A 17,651-nucleotide genomic window follows, 5' to 3' on the forward strand; every position below is an offset into this window, starting at 1 on the left:
TTTATGGTACACTAGCAAATATAACCTAAAAAGGAGAAAAAACATAAACCAAAATATTTAGCCATAATCCAAACACACAGACACGGCATAGACATGCAGACACACACATGCACAGACACACACGCATAGACATGCAGACACACACAGACACACACAGACACACACAGACACACACATGCACACACACCCACACAGACACACCCACACAGACACACACAGACACACACACATACATAGACAGACACACATACATAGACACACACACAGACATACACACAGACATACACACAGACACACAGACACACAGACAGACACACATACACAGACACACACACAGACATACACACAGACATACACACAGACATGCACACAGACACACAGACACACAGACACACAGACACACACACTTTCTAGCACTGTATAGTTCGTGCTTGTTTCTCCTTGAGAACCTCACTCTCTGTACTGCTGAGAGACCCCAGGGCTCATGCTGTGGGACTGGCCTTTGGCCAGCTGTGACCTGGCTTGCTCTTCAAGCTTTCTCCCTCTCATTTGGAGGGGTGCCCTGAAATTATTCAACTGTCTCTAGGCAAACTGCTTCCCAGACCGGAGGGAAAACCCTACCAAATCCAGACACTTGAGATCCAGCCATCTGAGGCTTATATAAATCCAAACTCAAAAAGGCAAAGAGGGGCATCTTCCTTTGACATTGAGTGTGGTTTATAGACCCATCATCATCGTCGTCATCATCACCATCATCATCACCATCATCATCATCATCATCATCATCATCACCACCATCACCACCACCACCACCATCGTCATCACCATCACCATCATCATCATCACCACCTCCACCATCATCATCATCATCACCATCACCACCTCCACCATCATCATCATCATCACCACCATCATCATCAACAACAACAACAACAACAAGAACAACAACAACAAATGTTCTTTTGAATGTGAGTTTCTTTGTTTAGGTTTTTTTTTTTTTTTGCTTGCTTTTGTTTCTTTTTCTTTTCTTTCTTTCTTTCTTTTTTTTTTTTTGTGTGTGTTCTGTTCTGTTTTGTTTGTGTGTTTTACTGAGACAGGGTTTCTCTGTGTGATAGCGTTAGCTGCCCTGGAACTCTGTTTGTAGACCAGGGTGGCCTTGAGTGTATAGACGTCCAATTGCCTCTGCCTCTCGAGTGCTGGGAATAAAGGTGTGCGCCACCACCACCTGGCTTGGTGAACTGGAAAGAAGATACCAGCTGTGCAAAAGTAAATTATTCCTTCTCCCTAAACGAGCGTACACATCTTCTTGCCTTGCTTACAGAAAATATGAGAAATACTGTGATTCCCAATAGACATCAAAGGCCTGTTTCTGAGATGCCTGGGGCGATCCAACCAGAATTCGTACTCATTTCAGAGTCACCCCTTAGTCTCCACAGGGGATTGGTTCTCCTTTTTCTGTGGATGCTTAAGTTCCTTAAATCAAATGGCACGTCGTTTGCACGTAACCCACCCACACCCTCTTGTCTGCCCTAAGTCCTCTTCGGATTACTGGTACCCAATACAGTGTATGTGCTATCTAAATGGTTGTTATGGGTCTGGGGATCTAGCTCAGTGGTTTCTGTCTAGCATGAACAGGTTTGATCCACAGCATTTTTTTGTAAAACATGAAGCCCTTTTTATTAAGAGAAAAAAATCAAGGTCACAGTGATACTTCTAATATAAACAGGAAACTTGGGATGTCTACTAAATTACTTTGATTTTTGCATGTATTGAATTGTCTCCCTATTACTAATATGGATGTTTTAAGCATCTTTTATCTCTGAAACAACAGCCAGGTGTCAGCAGATACTTAGAGAAGCCTGAAGAGTAAAAGCAGAAACAAAAGAATGAAGGAAAACATTAATATATATATATATATACATATATATATATATTCACTATAATTGACACCCCTGGATTCTTAAGAGACAATATTGCCTGTATAGGACTTATAGGACTCCTGCAAAGAAATCTTACCTTAATTCTAGTTCGGTTTCTGTGTTGTGATGAACATGATCAAAAACGACTTGGAGGGTGGGAACGGTTCATTTTATTTTACAGCTTATAGTTTATCATGCTGCAAACCAGGGCAGGAGCTGAAGGCAGGAGCTGAAGGCAGGAGCTGAAGCCGAGGCCATGGTGGAGTGCTGCTTACTGGCTTGCTCCTCAGAGCTTTTTCAACTTGCTTTCTTATACAATCCAGAGTCACCTGCCAAGGGATGTCACCATCTACAAAGAGGCTGGGCCTCCCCATAGCAACCATTAATCAAAAGAAAAAAAAATTCCACAGACTCTCGTACAGGTTAATCTTAAAGAGAAATGTTCTCAATTGAGGTCCCTTCTTCCTAGATGGCCCTAATTTGTGTCAAGTTGACAAAAACAAAACAAACAAAACAAAATCTAACCAGCTTTCCTATGTTCATTGGAAGAAACTTACTTTCATTGTAAGTAACATGGATTCTTGGATTTTAAAACTACAAATGTGTGATATGCCAAAATTAGTAAATACTTATGAACTACCAGCAAACAGGCAAACCAAGCTTTTAGACATTAAGAGAGAAAGTCCTCATTTCTCTCTTTTTTTTTTTTTGGTTCTTTTTTTCGGAGCTGGGGACCGAACCCAGGGCCTTGCGCTTCCTAGGTAAGCGCTCTACCACTGAGCTAAATCCCCAGCCCCTCATTTCTCATTTTTAAATGGATATGTGTTCCCCAAATCTGTTTATTCTGAAAACTAAACAAAAATCCATAAACAACAACTTAGGAACAAATAATATGCCTTGACCAGAGTCTATGGTCTCTAAGTCCATGTCTCAATTAAAAGGAATGAGGGTTCTTTGCAAAAACACCACAAGAATGCAACAAGCCAGTCTGAAATTCGGGAAATTCCATACTACCTATGACTGGATTCTTTCCTTAAGTAAAGAGCATGGTAAAAGGCCAGGAACTGATATCTAGGTATGGACCTCACATGGGTCTCAAAAAATCCACTTCTAAAGGGTGCATGTTAGACAAGCAGAGGAAGTGGAGATTCAGGAAGGATGGTTTAGTAGAAGCCTGACATTCTGGGCTTCATCCCAATGTCCCCATGATCCCATGACCCTATGACCCCATGACCCTATGACCCCATGATCCCATGACCCCATGACCCCATGACCCAATAAAATAAAGTTTAAAAGAGAGCGGGATGCTGGTTATGTTATGATACAAAAAGAAAATCATTCTTGTTACAGATGTAGCTGTATTGTCATGTTGAAAAAAAACTTTATGTACTATCAGTGAGTTTCAAAACACTCACAGATGACCTTTGTAACATTTGGGACCCACTTAGTATACCTAGAGGAAAAAGTGGACTGGGGCAGAACAGATTTGGCAGAAACGCTTGTAGAATTGAGTTTAGGTCATGCCAGTTCATTATGGTATCTCCTTATGTCTCCTTACTAATCTTATAACCTTAAACTGTCAAAAATTTTTAAGGTCTACTAAACAAAAAAAGAAGACTTATTTATTAATACTAAAGCAGAATGAAGAGCTTTTAGCATAAGGACGATTTAGAAATAATAAAGCAAATTAACTGAAGATGTATGGTATATCAGAAGATATTCAGCTCAAATCCCATGATGCTCTAGGGGTCAGGTGCTCTCCAGGCCTCTCCAGGCCATAGGTGCGTCCTTCTGTGAGTGGCATCTCCTGCTGAGGTCAGAAGTCGGTGTGCCCAGGCTGCGGCTTGAAGGCACATGCACCAGCTGCATGGGCAGCCCCTTAATTCACAAAGCTGATTTGGACAAGGACAGAACAGTGGAAACATTCTCCACATATTTAAGCAGATGCTGCTGCTCATGGTAGACACGGGGACTGGGACAGCTGCTGGAGGACTGTCACTAAGGATCCTAGGAATAGCTCCTGCCAGAACCTCATGTGGCTTTGGATTTGTTCCTTTGCTGCATCGCTGGAGCGTCTCTTCCTTTAGCCTGTCTCCCCTGCAGCTCCTAAATCATTGGCCCCACCCCAGCACAGGATTCCACTCTATTTAGGGAGCTCCTGGTGTTTCCTGGTGGCTGGTGATTCATTTTTCTCCCTTGAAACTTCTCTGTGGCCTGATCTTTGTTTCCCATACCCCAGCCCCAACCCCACCCCCCCAGAGAACAAAAGGTGCTCATTAATTTTTTTGGTTTCCCTAAGTATTCTGAGACTAAATGCTATGGGTAGGATACTTTATTTTCTGGCTGATGTGATGTTTTATGTGATTCTTCCATTGTCTGAGATTTCTGGTAATAGTAATGAAATCTGGTCTCTGCCCCCGATATAAACCCTTGTGTTTATGAGATATAACCTAAGTCACCTGCTTGTTTTCAGAACTGGAACCATGCCTTCTCATGTCTATGAACCCAGTAAGATGAATATTGCTTGTACATTATGTTTGAAAAGCTACTATCACAGATCCAAAGAAGATGGATCAGAATTCAGGTTCAAAGTCAGGAATTCTATCTTCTTAGTCCTGCCCGAAAACCGTAGCTAGGTCGAGAGGACCTTTGGTTGTATCTTATTTCACCAAACAGAATCCCATCATTTTGGGGAATCTGAAGGGTGAGGGGGTGAGTTTAGCCACCCAGAGTTATGCTCACCGAGCATAAGGCCTTCCTTCACAGTCACAGAATCACAAGGGCGAGAACCCAGCACCAGGCGAGAAAACCACAGTCCAAGAAGTCAGTTGTCACAGCAGAGTTAGTGAACCTGTTCCCCAAACAGCTTACTAACTCTGTCAGCCTTGGGGCAGGGTGGCTTTCCTACTGTTGCACACAACATACTCTTCTCACCTCATCCCTGAAAGCTGCCTTGCCCTGGCTTCTGCTGAAGCATCGCTCTGACCCACGTGCAGGTCTCCCAGGTCTTCAGGGACTCACTCCACAGTCGGAAGTCACTTTGCACAGTCCCAAGATAAAGGGCCCCACCTGAGTCTTTTTCCACATGACTTTCATTGTCTGGAAGACGTACAGACAAGGTCCTCCTGCCTTGTTGATACCCCTTCCTCTGCTGCTGTCATCCATCCTCCCTAAGTGAAATCAGCCCTCCCATCTCCCAGCACTGTGTGTGTGGACTTCCATTTGCCCGGTGTGATACTGTAGCTAATTATGAACATTTTGCTTCTCCCCCACTTCACTGTAAATTCCTTTAAGCTGGAGACTGGGTTTGTAGCCAGGAACTTATTTATAGCTCTAGCAGTTACTCGTTGAGACAATGTTAAAAGGAAAAAAAAAAAAAAAACAGTTCTGTTGAAGCAGGCTGAACTTTACTATTTTTGGAAACCTAACAGCATTTACATAGACAATTCTAAAGAGGTGAAATTTGGCATTTTCTGTTTCTCCTCTGATAATTTTAGGTACACTCAAGGATATTTTTATCTCTACACTGTGCCATAGATGAAAACAGGGAGGGTCCTCTCTTCCTGCTTCCTTACATTATACTCCATGTAAAGCTCAAATAAACACGTTTCCGAAGTAGCTTGTGTGGAGGAAACACTTTACTCGGTTGCTGCAGGAGCAGAGACTGATGAACCCAGGGAGGAAGCCATGACATAGCTGTAGTGGGGTAAGTTATTGACACAGTTATCAACTCAAGCCAGCCCCTTCCCAGTTAAATGTGAAGCACCTTCCAGCTGACAAGCACCCCTGCCTGCTATTAAAGAAAATTCTCGGGCTGGAGGGATGGCTCAGCGGTTAAGAGCACCCGACTGCTCTTCCAGAGGTCCTGAGTTCAATTCCCAGCAACTACATGGTGGCTCACAGCCATCTGTAAAGAGATCCGATGCCCTCTTCTGGTGTGTCTGAAGACAGCTATAGTGTACTTATATATAATAAATGAATAAATCTTAAAAAAAATTTACTGTTTAAAAAAAAAAGAGGGGTTGGGGATTTAGCTCAGTGATAGAGCGCTTGCCTAGCAAGCGCAAGGCCCTGGGTTCGGTCCCCAACTCCAAAAAAAAAAAAAAAAAAAAAAAAAAAAAGAAAGAAAATTCTCAAAGACAGCCTCAGGAGCAGTCAACCTGGGCCTGCTCTGGACGGTACCGAGTTCTGTCAACACGCCCCTGGAACCCAGTATTTACACCTATTCATTTATCTTCCTCAGCAGTGAAACAGACTGCCTATTGAGGTGAGTTCCTCCACAGGCATGGACGCCACCCATCCAGTTACAGGGTGTGGATCAAATTAGCAAACATGTGGTAAGTGTTAAAGCCCTTCTCAGTCTCTGGACTGGTAGCATGGGCGCATGGCGGTTGAGAAGGCTCATTCTCAGGCCCCACCCCAAAGCAGCTAACTCAGAAACTGGCTCCTGATCCTCTTCATCCACGAAGTGCAGCTGATCCTGGGTTAGCTGAGTGGGGGAATCTTTCTCCACCCTACCAGCTCAGTGTCCCAAATAAAACAGCCCTGCTGGCCAAAGATAATGCGGGCTTCTGAGCCTTCTCTGCAGTCTTCGTAGAAGCCCGAGACTCCAAGGACACAAGACTTGGGAAAATCTGTTGGAAATCACAAGGGCTCTATGGGTGCTGTGGGAGAGATGTGCCAAACGGAAAACACAGGATGAAAGGCAGAGACTCTGCTGACAGACCTTATAAACTACTCATACGCCCTAAAGAGTTTTGAGCTGCATACATGTCTTTCTCTGTTACTTTGTTCTGTCTGTCTACTCCTACCTGAAACCAAGATGCAACCCACTGAAGGTAGCACAATGTGAGCCAGGTCTGCAGAAGGCAGCTCTGTGGTGGCAGGCATGGTCCCTGATTGGCAGAAGACTTCTGGCGCCCTCTAGGGGAGAAACTGGAATAATTAGGGTTCCAGGAATTTTCAGATCTTTCCTTTAATGTGTTTTCTAGTTGTTGTTGTTAGTGTGTGTGTGTGTGTGTATGTGTGTGTGTGTGTGTGTGTGTGTGTGTGTGTGTGAGGGAGGGGGAGAGAGAGAGGGGGCTGGAGAGAGAGAGAGAGAGAGAGAGAGAGAGAGAGAGAGAGAGAGAGAGAGAGAGAGAGAGAGAGAGAGAGAGAGAGAGAGAAACAGAGACCAGGACCCCATGTCATAAATGAATCTGAAAATAGTTCACTTTTGGGGGCTCAGGGAAAGGCTCAAGGGCCTCTGGACTCTACTTCTAGACAACCTTCCTGCTCAGTGGCCACACAGTAATTTTCTCTAAAATTTCTGAGAGATGTACAGCCAACACAGATCGGTCAGAGTTGGAACCAGTTGGGAGACGTCTGTGGGCTCCCCCTAGCGGACGGTCGCGGACATTACAGCCGGTAGCAACAGGGCGCCTCATGGTGAGGTTGTGGTTTCCTTGTGGATGCTGCGACCTCTTATTTTACAGCCACATTTCCTGCATTTGCTTGTGTTGGATTCTTCTGTGACTAAAATACTGAGAAAAACGTTTTTCACTTGCTTTTGCCTGCCTCCGCTGCTTCCCAAGGACACCGCAAAATGCCCCTTCTTCTAAGTAAGATTTCTCCCACCACCAGCTCCTGTTTCCGATGCCCTGGCTGCTGAAGGTTAAGTCCATGGTACCCTGTCTTTTGCTCTAGGTCTTTTACATGAGTCACTCTACACTGCAAACCGTGTTTGGTGGGTCTTCCCCAACTGCAGAGAGCTGCGAGAACAGGAACTCTGTCCACACCGTGGGCACAGAGCAGCAAAGGGGCTGCCTCATATCTTCTAGGGTCAGCCTTGACTTGGAGCTTAGATCTCTCACTCGTCCTTTCCTCTCCCACAGAGACACGCAGGCCAGCTCTTCCCTTCCTTGGGGCCTTGCTTTTCTGCTGCACCCCCACCCACGAATGCGTGGTTCTTCTTCAGTCACTATAGACCACCGTCTGTGCTGACTGGAGCTAACTATGGCTCGAAAGAGATTTGCTTGTATATAAAGTTTCCTCACTACAATTCGAGTCCCATTCCTCCTTCGTTTCCTTTAGTTTTGTGTTTTGTGGAAAGGAAAGAAAGCTAGGCTTTGCTTAATTTTGTTTTGTTTTCTTGGTATGCTGGAGATTGGATTCAGATTCCTGCACAGGCCAGCTAAGCTCTGGAGTACTGAACTACATCCTTTTTCTTTTTCTCTGGAGACAGTCTCACTACATTGCCCAGGCTGGTCTTGAACTCACTTTATAGTGTAAGCTGGCCTTGAACTTGCAGTCTTCCTGCTTCAGTTTGCTGAATAGCTGGGATTTCAAAACTGTTTCACCAGGCCTGCCTCAGAGTTTTCTTCTTGAAAAGGACTTGTGACTGTCTGAGGCTGGGGAAGGGCAAGGTGGAGTTAGATGAAGCTCTTCGGTGGTAATTCTCAGAAAGGGTCTGATCTGCCCAAGGCACTTAAAGTAAAATTTGCTATTTTTAAAAACTGACTTTTATCTTAATATCAGAGATACACTGAGATCGAACACATGCTGGAAGATTTATCTGTTTTTATTTTATGTGTATGACTGTTTTGCCTGCATGGTACTTACTACATGCTGATTAAGTACATGATGTGATAGGAATCACACTTCTGTTTCTTATCAACACGAACAAATCATCAAACTTAATCTGGCAGATGGATTGGAGGGAGGCTCAGTTCTTCTGAGGAAAAGAAGCAAGTAGATTAAAATATTCCTGAGATAACAAAATATGAATCTTCATATATCACAATTTAGGGACATGCTCAGGCAACATTTACAACTGTATCAGGAATGAAAATCGAACCCAAGTAAGCAAAAGAGAGTGCTATTAAGTTATAGTTGGAGACATCAGGAGTCTGTTGGGGTGTGGGCTCCTCTGGATTCAGAAGTACAGATGGCGATCTCAGACCTCTTTATAGCCCTCATCCTCTCATCCCACAAGCTTAGAAATCAGAGGCAAACAAAAGCAGTGCCTGTGGTTCATCGGAGAGGGCCGAGGTTGGAACTCTGTACAGGGGTGGTGAAAAGCCATTTTCTACAGCAGCCATGAGCAGTTGCTTAACAGGAGTAGAGCGTATGCAATCTGGGGAAAACCAAGAGAAGCACACTACAGTGATTCAGGACAACGTACTTCTGTTGTCTGTTGTTTTCAAGGGAATGCTCCAAATGTTCTTTCTTATCCCTAAGACCCCAGGAATCAATTCTCGGATACTTTATATATATACATACATATATGTATGTATGTATAAATCACAATTTTTTCCTCACTGTCTTAGTCCATTTTGTTTACATACATGTAGTAGTAGGAATCATATGCAAAGTTTCTCACATGTATTAAGTCCATGTTCTAATACCACCAAATCCCTTAGTTTTCTTTATTTTTTTTTTCAGGTTTTTTTCTCCACTTGGGATAAGATTTATTTATTTTTTATTATTTGGCTTACAGTTTGAGAGCCTACAGTTCATCATGAACAATGAAGACGTGACAAACTGAAGGGGCCCGGTTTGTTGTGGTGGTCACATGGGGCTGGTGTTCACAGGCTGGTGCCCAAGTAGGAGGCAGAGCGGTTGGCACAAGAAGTCAAGCTGGGCTATGATCCTCAAGGCCACCTCTCCACCCTGGGAACTCAGTCCTCCAGCTTTACCTTCTAAAGGTCGATAATCTTGATCAGGGCCACCAGCTGGACTAAGGATTCAAGCACATGGACCTCTGGGAGATGTTTCACTGATAAACTACACCATTCTGTTCCTGATCCCCACAGACTCACTGCCACTTCATAATGCACAATGCACTGAGTGGAACTTACAGATCTTCATAGACTTATGGTATTCAAAGTTCAAAGTCCAAAGCTTCTTCTGAGACTCAAGGCCAACACTTAGCTTGGAGTAAGCGATTGTAAACGAAATGAAATGAAACAAAACAAACAACTCACTAAAACACAAATGCAAAAAGTAAAAACCAAAAGACAACAGCGTGGATTGACACTCCCTTTCTAAAAGAAAGGAAGGGAAACTTAGAGAGGAAAGACTAGATCAAAGCAAGACTGAAACCCTAGAGGGGGAAATAAACTCATCGAACCCAGAAGTCCCATGCCCAGCATCTTCAGATTTTGGTTCTGTCCCCCAGGCTTAAATGGAGTCGAGCATTGATGACCCTCTGTCTCTGATACCTGAAGCTCGTGCAGTTTTCCTTCTGGGCCAGCTTTACTACAAGCCTGTACTTCTTCCTGTGCAGCGGCTTCTGAAGCTGTCCCTCACACTGCATGATTTTCTAGAGTCTCAGTGAAAACGCCATGAGACCATAAGTGTGGGGACCTTATGAACTCCTACCCAGCCCCCTTGTGGTGCTGCTGCCTGAAAGGACAGCTGGGTTCCCAACCCCACTTCCCTGCCCTGGTATCCCCACTTAGAGATCTTAGAGATTCCCCTACTCTGTGCCCCATGGAGGATCATCTGCAGCATCACTCGGGGCTACTTTGAGGCATCAAGTCCTGTACTTGATTGGCTGGCTCCAGAGAGCGGCTTGCAGAGAACAAACATGAAGGGGACACAGCAACTCCCCTGTTCACCCTCCTCTGCTCACATCTGCCCTCAGCACTCCACCCCTGCCATGTCTCTCAAGGCACCCTCAGCATCCAGAAAGGGAAGGGACCTAGGAGTTGTAGGGCAAGCAGGGAGGCTAAGATGGGACAAAGATGCAGGGGGAGGGGGTCCCTTCTTGCACCAAAGATTGTGAAATGGCCTGAGGGGCCAAGGAGGTGAAGCCTTGTCAAGACAAGGAGCAGGAGGGATGTGGTTTGCAGAGAAGGGCTCTGGACCAGCATCATAAGAAAATACCCAGTTCCCTCCAGGCCCTCCAGGTCTAGCTAGACCCAGCACTCCACGGGGACAAGTAGACATCCCCACACAGAGACACAGAACCCTTTCCAGGGCACTGCTCTGCCTTGTCACAGGTGGCCTGGGTCCTAGTAATCAGTAGTTTGCCCAGCCAGACTTGTGGCCAGACCACATTCATGCCTGAGGAAATCCTCTTAGCTTTTTATTGAGCATCTCTGACAGAACCTACTTTCAGTCCCATAGCCTGAGAACCTTCTGCCTGGGTCACCTCTAAGGCAGGAAATGGACAAGAGTACCCCAACTCTCTGGAAGGTTTGCAGACCACTGGAAGCTGCGGACTGGGGCCCAAGGTGGAAAATGGCAAGTAAGCAGCAAGCCCCTTCCTCTGGGGCCTCTGACCCATCCTCACCTCTTGCTTGCAAGCTGGTCCTGGGGAGGAAGCCTTAGATACATTGTTTCTATCCCTGGAACAGCAGTTTAGGGCTCATGTCTGGTCTTCCTCATTAGCCCCAAATATCTCTGGCTGGTCTGGGAGAATTTGCTCCTCAGGGACCGGGCTTGGGGTAATAGGAGAACAGCCAAACTCGAACACTCAGTTTCTGAGGTCAGTTTCTTCCTGAATTGTCAAAATAAAACAACAACAACAACAACAACAACAACAACAACAACAAACTCCAGCAAATCCTACACATCTTACAAAAAAAAATAAGAGGCCTAAATTATTACGCAACCTTCATTTCTGGAACTTCCCCTCAAACAAAGTGAACAAACCCAAAAGCAAAACAAAAGCCTTCTTTGGGTGGTTTTTATCCTTGTCCCACCCCTAAGACCCCAAGATTTCAGGTGGGTAGGGTACAGAGGAGGGCTGCGGCTCCCTGCTCCACCTTTCTCAGCCTCCAGGCCAAAAGAACTTCTGCCAAGAGTCTCTGCAGTGTTAGTCAGAACAATGAGGGAGGGTGGGTTAAGCACAGCGTCAGGGAGACACAGGGTGAGGCAGAGACAGAAGCAGAGGGTGATAGATGGGGGTGGGAAGGAGGAGCTGAAAAGGAAGGGGTAAGTGGCAAAACCCTGAGGAGAAAGTAGAATGGAGGAGGGTGTGGCCCAGAGGACAAGAGACAGAGGCTAAGGAGAGAGAGAGCAGGAGTTCCTTAGGCCCCGATGCCAACTCCTGTCAGGTGTGTCTGGTCTGCCGAGCGGAGATGGCGAACCTCCGGTCCACAATAATAGGAAAAACCTGAGTCCACCGGCGCTTACGGCATCGATCTGCAGGCATTTTCCTTCCCATTTAAAAAAAAAAAAAATCCACGGGTAGAGCCCTTCCTCTCCAGCCCCACATTCATCACTCCTTTGGCCAAAGACATCTCCACCTCAGCCTCTCCCCCCCCCATCCCCCAGGCAGAGTTGACTTCCTCTGCCACCCTCAGTGTCAGGACCCATACAGTTTGTCCCACTCAAATAATGAATACAGCTCCTTGGGAGGAGCCCGAGGGCCCACCTTGGCTAGAGCAGCCTCCATGTCTTTGTAGGAGAGGGGCCTCTGTACTCTGGAGAGGCCGGCCTGGGCTGCTGCCTGCTGGCACAACTGCCCCAGCTCGCCCCTGAGAAGCCCTGGGTGCCCTGCACTAAGCGGCCAGCTCCATCTCCCTCAGAGCACAGCAAAGGCTGCCTGCAGGAGGTGCACGCCCTTGACAGGGCAGGAGGCCGCCAGGCCGTTTCCCCATAGTCGCAGCAGAGTGGCACCAAGCTGGGTGGCAAGGCAGTGCCCCAGCAGCGCCTTGCATCAGCCGCGGGGCCTGAAGAACAGCACCGTCCGCGGAGGGCGCCCTGGACCGCCACGTCTGCCCAATGCACCGGGGGCCCACAGTCCACCATCCTGCCACTCACCAGCTCCAGCGCCCGGGATCCACTCCCTTGGCGGGCTCCCCTGACGGCTCTGTGCTTGGCAGGAACCCGCTCTGCAAACTTGTCAAAGGGCTCCAGCTGCGGGTTGTAGGCGGGGGAGCCCGGGACCTTGAGAGCACCGCTGCTGCCATCCTCTGTCTCCCCGGGTGGCTTCGCTTTGTCCCAACACTGGACATCTTCTGAGGCGGGCGGGCTAGTACCCGTACTTGCGGTAGCTGGCCTCCGCGCACTTGTCCACCCCCTTGTGCTTCAGCAACACGCCCTGGGCTGGAAGCCTTAGGGCATGGGCTGGGGTGACTTGGGCACAGGGAGGGGCCTGGGCCTTGCCCAGAAGGTAAGTAGGGCACGAGCGGCGAGGCGAGTGGCGGGAAAGCCTCTTAGCCAGGCTAAGCAGCATAGCCTGCCACCAGGTAGTTAGTTGTAGAGAGGCACTGAGGGCTCATAGCTGGTTGGCGCCACTGGAGGTAGGAGTGCAGCCCGGAGCCCTGCGCTTGTCTGAGCACCTTACCAGGACACCAGGTTTCCGCTTCCGTGGGCTGCGGGTATGATTATGATAACCTGCCCAAGACATCCGTTGTCATAGCATTTTATAATGAAGCCTGGTCCACATTCCTTCCGACAGTTTACAGTGTTCTCGAGACTTCCCCTGACATCCTGCTGGAGGAGGTCATTCTGGTAGATGACTACAGGACAGAGAGCACCTGAAGGAGCCCCTGGCCAAGAGCTGTCACAGCTGCTCAAGGTGCGCCTGATCTGTGCTAGCAAGAGAGAGGGCCTAGTGTGAGCCCGCTACTGGGAGCCTCTGCGGCCAGGGGCGACTGCTGATGTTTCTGAACTGTCACTGTGAATGTCATGAGGGGTGGCTGGAGCCTCTGCTGCAGAGGATCCACAAGAAGGAGTCGGCCGTGGTGTGCCCTGTTATCGATGTCCTTGACTGGAACACCTTTGAGTACCTGGGCAACTCCGCAGAGCTCCAGATTGGAGGCTTTGACTGGCGGCTAGTATTCACGTGGCACGTGGTCCCCCAGCGGGAGCGGAAGTTGATGTGGTCTCCTATTGACGTTATCAGGTCTCCAACTCTTTGCTGTGAGTAAGAGATACTTTGAATACCTGGGGTCTTATGATACAGGAATGGAAATCTGGGGAGGAGAAAACCTTTAGGATCTGGCAGTGTGGTGACTCTCTGGAAACACACCCTTGCTCCCACGTGGGCCACGTCTTCCCTAAGCTCCCTATTCACGCAGCAAGGCTGTAGCCAACAGTGTCTGAGCTGCAGAAATGTGGACGGATGAACTTAAAGAACTCTACCACCACCGAAATCCCCAGGCCGCCGGGAACCTTCTGGGGACGTGACAGAGAGAAAGAAGCTTCGGGCCAAGCTCCAGTGTAAAGACTTCAAGTGGTTCCTGGATACAGTGTACCCAGAACTGCATGTGCGAGAGGACAGGCCTGGTATCTTCGGGAAGCTTGAGAACAGAGGACTACGGGGGTACTGCCTGGACTATAACCCTCCCAGGGAAAACAATGTGGAAGGCCCCATGTCCTTTTGTACCTCTGCCACGGGATGGGTCAGAACCAGTTTTTCGAGTGTACATCCCGGTCAGAAATACGATATAACACCCACCAGCCTGAGGCCTGCATAGCAGTGGAGGAAGGGAAGGATGTCCTTGTCATGGATCTCTGCAAAGATACCGTTCCGGAGAATCAAGAGTTCATCCTACAGGAGGACGGCACGTTAGTCCACAAGCAGAGCGGGAAATGTGTGGAGGCCACAGAGAAGGAGTTCGACGCCGCCTTTGCTCCGTAGTTGCCGGACTGTAGCAACTCAGACAGCCAGAGGTGGTTCTTCAAGGAGCGCATGTCATAGTTCACCGCCTTGTCAGGGAAGGAGCCCACCGCGGCAGGGGGCTGTGTGCCCAGTGAGATGGACAAAGTACTTGGTTGTCATCTGTGAATGTGTTGGACTCCACAACAATGTGAATCATCTTTGTACAGACTTGGAAAACTTTAAAAATGTCTCCCAGTATCCCGTTGTCTATGGGCAGTCCTAAGATGCTGCCTTTGGTATTTGGGAAGCTTAATGCACGATGTGCATTTTACCCTTTTATTCTCATTAGCAGAAAGGGTAAAGATTTTACTTTGTTACTTACAAAGCTTCCCGGGTGTTTAGTATACTTTACACAAACTGGTAATACCTCAAATGTCGACTGGTAATACCTCAATGTCATCAAGTTAGAGTTCTCTCAGGGGGGTGAGGTGGACACTAGAAATACTGTCTTGGTTTCATTTGGTATGAATGGGTGGGACAGTCTACATTTATACAAGAAAGAATGCCTTTTGCTTATGTGCTGATGCCACATAACATTCATAACATTCAAACTGACCAAAACAGGCTCACCATATCTGAAAGCTGAAAGAAAGAATATGGTTTGCCAAGGTCCTACAAACCTGAGAGTGTGCATTTCCAGCAATGTCTATGGGAGGGTGTCTGGTGACTTAGGAGGACTTAACTACTGTGACTACAAAAGGCATTCATATCACTTCTAGTTTTTAATCAAAGGACAGTTCCAGGGAGAAATGTAATGTTCTACATGAAACTCAACTTTAACGTTTTTCCTTAAATAGTATTTGATTATTTAATAATATTATGTATAATAGTGTTTGGTTATAGATATAATTATTAAAATAGTATCTGATTATTGAGAGTTTGTCATGAGGCAGCTGCTGTGGCCATTGCTGGATAATCCTGATGTCTCAGTGGCTCTAGATCAGCTACAGTGACCTGAGGGTGTGGGTCCCTGGCTAGAGTGCCTGCCTACCATGTATGGAGCCCTGGGTTAAGTTCCCAGAACCCCATTTACAGAAATCAGCTTGTCGGCACACCCCTAATCCCTGCACTTGGGAAGTGGAGGCAGGAGAATCAGAAATTTAGGGTTGGGGCTGGGGATTTAGCTCAGTGGTAGAGCGCTTACCTAGGAAGCGCAAGGCCCTGGGTTTGGTCCCCAGCTCCGAAAAAAAGAACCAAAAAAAAAAAAAAAAAAAAGCGTCACTGCATTTCTCCAAAAACAACAACAACAAAAAAAATATCTTGGCATAACTCGAACCGAGTGAAGTGAAAAACCGTATGGCAAGAAATAGAGGTCTCTTAGGAATGAAGTGAAAGAGGACCTCAGAGGATGGGAGGATTTCCTATGTTCATGGATCATCGTGAAGGAGCATGGTTAAAAAAAAAGGTCATCTAAACAAGAGCAATCTCCAGATTAAAAAATCTCCATCAAAATGCAACTCAATTCTTCACAGAAAAGAAAGAAAGAAAGGAAGAAAGAAAGAAAGAAAGAAAGAAAGAAAGAAAGAAAGAAAGAAAAGGCACACAAAATTCTCAACAATACAAGAACATCTACGCGAATCACCATTCCGGCATGAAGATGTAGTGCAGAGAAACAGTGAGAAAAAGCTTAGTGGTGTTGGTAACACAGACAGGTGGAGGAGTGAAATAGAATTGAAGACCCTTAAATAAACCCACACACCTATGATCCCTTGATCTTTGACGAAGATTCCAAAATGACTCAATGGAATACAGAAAGCATTTTAAGAAATGACGCCACCTTAAGTGGTGGTCTGCATGTAGCAGAGTGCAAATTGACCCATTTCTATTTCTTTCTACAAATTTCAAGTCCAAGTGGATCAAGGACATTAACATAAACCCAGATAGGCAGAAGCTAATAGAAGGGAGAGTGTTGGACAGTGCCTAGAAACATTTGCACATTTATAATATATTTATGTTTTCAACAGAGATTTTGACATATGTCTCCCTGAGGACCAGATATACATTGTCTGTTACATAGACTAACTGAAGATTAAACTCCATAATTTTTGTGACTCACTTTTATTGAAATTTCACATAGATGAACCCAATCAACATTTTAACTTCTGTCCTTGCACCTATAATAAATCATTAGTTACCTTTATAAAACAATTTAAAAAGCAATTAGGGTTTCTACTCTCTTAGGCTTCGATACAGTGCCTCATTTTAGCTGTCCCTCTCTACGTTCCCTCCATTGCCGCCCTCTCCCTGTCTCTTCACATTCAACATTCCTGTCCCTGACACTGTCCCTCAGCAATCCATGAGTGAACTTGTACTTCCCTAAATGAGGACAGTCTGGCCCACGTCCCTAGACCCTCACACTAAACTGATCATACAGTCACACAGATTAAAGAGTTAACATTCAGATTAAAGTGAATACGAATTCCATTTGTCCTCATTGATCTGGATCACCTCATCCAGGATGATTTTGCAAGATCCATTCATTGTCCTGAAAATTACATGCTTTCCTTTTTCCTTTTGTAGTTATTGATCAGCAATCCAGTCTGGAAATGCACCACGTTTTCTTTATGCACTCATCTCGTAAGGGACCCCTTGAATATTTCCAAATTCTGAATATTATAAGAGAGCTTCAGTGAACATGGTGGAGAAAGGGTGTCTATACTAGGAGGAATCAGCATTAGGATATATGCCCTGGTGTTGTATCTTGGGGTATACCCATTACCACCTTCCTGAAGAAACAGCATACTGATTTCTAAAGTTGCTACAAAAATTTGCATTGCCACCAGGAGAATCACAATGTTCCCCTTGCTCCATAACCCAGTAAGAGTGAATTCTCTTATGTGTTACTAAACTAAGTTATTCTGAAAGATATGAAAACATATCTCAGAATAACGTTGATTTGCATTTCTGTAATGTACAAGGATGATAAATATTTATTATGATTTCCTAAATCATTTGAGTTTCTTCAACTGTGAATATTAGGCTTATATATATATAGGCCATTTGAATTACGTTTCTTTTTAAAGATTTATTCATTTATTATATATAAGTACACTGTAGCTGTCTTCAGATACACCAGAAGAGGGCATCGGATCTCTTTACAGATGGTTGTGAGCCACCATGTGGTTGCTGGGAAT

At 46.0% G+C, this 17,651-nt stretch overlaps 1 pseudogene; it reads left to right on the forward strand.

Moving 5' to 3' along the window:
- The first annotated feature begins 12,632 nt into the window (after positions 1-12,632).
- On the forward strand, positions 12,633-14,556 carry Galnt12-ps5 (polypeptide N-acetylgalactosaminyltransferase 12, pseudogene 5; annotated as a pseudogene).
- The last annotated feature ends 3,095 nt before the right edge of the window (positions 14,557-17,651 follow it).

The sequence above is a fragment of the Rattus norvegicus genome, chromosome 15, assembly GCF_021556685.1.
Source record: "Rattus norvegicus strain SHRSP/BbbUtx chromosome 15, alternate assembly SHRSP_T2T, whole genome shotgun sequence".
Lineage (NCBI taxonomy): Eukaryota > Metazoa > Chordata > Mammalia > Rodentia > Muridae > Rattus > Rattus norvegicus.